Raw genomic sequence first — 2,352 nt, 5'->3', positions numbered from 1 at the left:
GGAGAGAGGGGACGAAAATATATGTATATATACAATTTTCTCTCGCTTTATACAAACACAAACGCATTTTATATAATTTGCGTTTTTGTATAAAGTGAGAGAGGCCAGTGAGACAACAAGATCTGGGAGAGTGGCGAGCTAGATCTGGGAGAGGGGAGAGAGGGGAACGAAAATATATGTATATATACAATTTTCTCTCGCTTTATACAAACACAAACGCATTTTATATAATTTGCGTTTTTGTATAAAGTGAGAGAGGCCAGTGAGACAACAAGATCTGGGAGAGTGGCGAGCTAGATCTGGGAGAGGGGAGAGAGGGGAACGAAAATATATGTATATATACAATTTTCTCTCGCTTTATACAAAAACAGACACACTTTATACACTTGCGTTTGTATAAAAAAGAGAGAGGCGAGGAAGAGAACGAGAGTGGCGAGCAAGATTCACCAGGAGAGGTGAAATAGCAACAGTTTGCTATGAGATACAATTAAATCAAACTATATTTATAGCATTTAATTTGAATTAATAGTTTGCTATTATATACAATTTTCCCAAATTAAAATCCTAGTCAATAATGTAGAAGTATTAGGCCATGTCAAGCTCGCGAGTTTTGAATATGATTTAAAACCTCAATTTCTAAAAATTAGAAAAATCACTCAACTTGACTAACCTAATCATGTGTACATATATTCATTTGACTTGACACATTTTTTTTGTTGGTGGCGTGAGTTTCTTTAAAAAATAGACATACCGATGAATTTTGCAACTTTTTGGATAGTGAAAAGATTTTTTTGATCACTTATATAACATAAGGATATAAATTAGATTTAAGTCATACTTCAGGAATGATTTTAGCCAAAAGAAAAATCATCCAATCAGATAGTTACAAGGCCACAAAGAAATAATATTGTTCGGTAGTTATCTATCTTGACTCAATTATATAAAACATAAAATATCATAATAATTCAAGGGTATAATTGGAAAGAAGCTTTTTGTATAGTTTTAATTCAATCACAAAATTAGGTGGGAAGCAATGAATCAAACACTTAATAAAAAATAAACTATGCATTACTAATTTATGCATTACTAATCCTTGTGTTATTAATATTTGAACCAAACGACCCCTAAGTGTCTAGCATAACTATCCGTCTATGATATTATTCATGTCCTACCTCACTTCGAGAGTAGATCAAAATATCATCAATGAGTACTACCACAAAATGATCCAAGTATAGTTTGAATACATTGTTTATTATATAAGCACAGAGTGAAATTAAGTGCAAGCCTAAATATATTGATGGTAACTAATTAATAAATGAAGAATAGTAATTCAACGAAATCTATAATCAATCTATTAAATCAACATCACTCAATACTTATTTTCTGGCCCAAATTTCACAATAATACTATGGAGCATCTAAAGAGTTACTATTTGGGCATGCATATCCCAAGAAAGAGGATATATATAGAGCTGAAATAACACTCCAAGTCTAACATAAATCTGCCTAGAGTTTAGAATCAAATCTTAGGCACGTGACATTACTTAAATATTGGTTAGAATAACGTTTTCTCTCTTGGGTATAGAATTGTATTAATACCTTAGGTGTTAAAAGTAATCCTTGTCTCGTGTCTAAGACTTACGAGCCTAAATTTAAAATTTTTACTATAACACTGCGCGTGTTTGAGAATATCATATTTAAATTAAATTTTGATTTTAAAAAATAATTTTAGTTTCCTCTTAAAATGTCTTAATTATTTGCGGAAAAATCTTTAGTTACAATATATATTTGTATGTACGTGTATTTATTTTATATAATTTTTAAAAATAAATTATCGATTATTTTAATAGAGATAGTAAGTTTAGCGATGTTAAAATTAGTTATTATTATATACGATAGCTTTTATACAAAATGATTTTTCATTAATCGTGTTATATAAAAAAACTATACATATTTTATCATGAACCTATACAATATCTACATAGTTATATAATGGGATAAGAAAATGAGGTGCTAAACACCTCCACTAGCTTTCACGTGAAAATGGAGGAAAGGGTACAACAAATCAATAAAGTGATGGGTCATGTTCACTCACTTGTGACATATTTCATTAAAATAATTTCTAATTAATGTGACGTATATATATGTTAGACTTGAGCAAATTCTTGCTCATATTTTTCATTAGTTATTTAAAATGGTATGAAATAGCAAATTATTAATTCAAATTAAATGTTATAGCTATAGTTTTTTTATTTATAATTCGCAGCAAACATTCCATGTTTTTTGTCATCCCATTTGTATACCGAAATATACAAATGTAGAACCCATTTGTATACCGAAATATACAAATAAA

Source organism: Solanum tuberosum, unplaced genomic scaffold, assembly GCF_000226075.1.
Source record: "Solanum tuberosum cultivar DM 1-3 516 R44 unplaced genomic scaffold, SolTub_3.0 scf00432, whole genome shotgun sequence".
In the NCBI taxonomy this organism is placed as follows: domain Eukaryota; kingdom Viridiplantae; phylum Streptophyta; class Magnoliopsida; order Solanales; family Solanaceae; genus Solanum; species Solanum tuberosum.
This window is presented reverse-complemented; position numbering follows the sequence as displayed.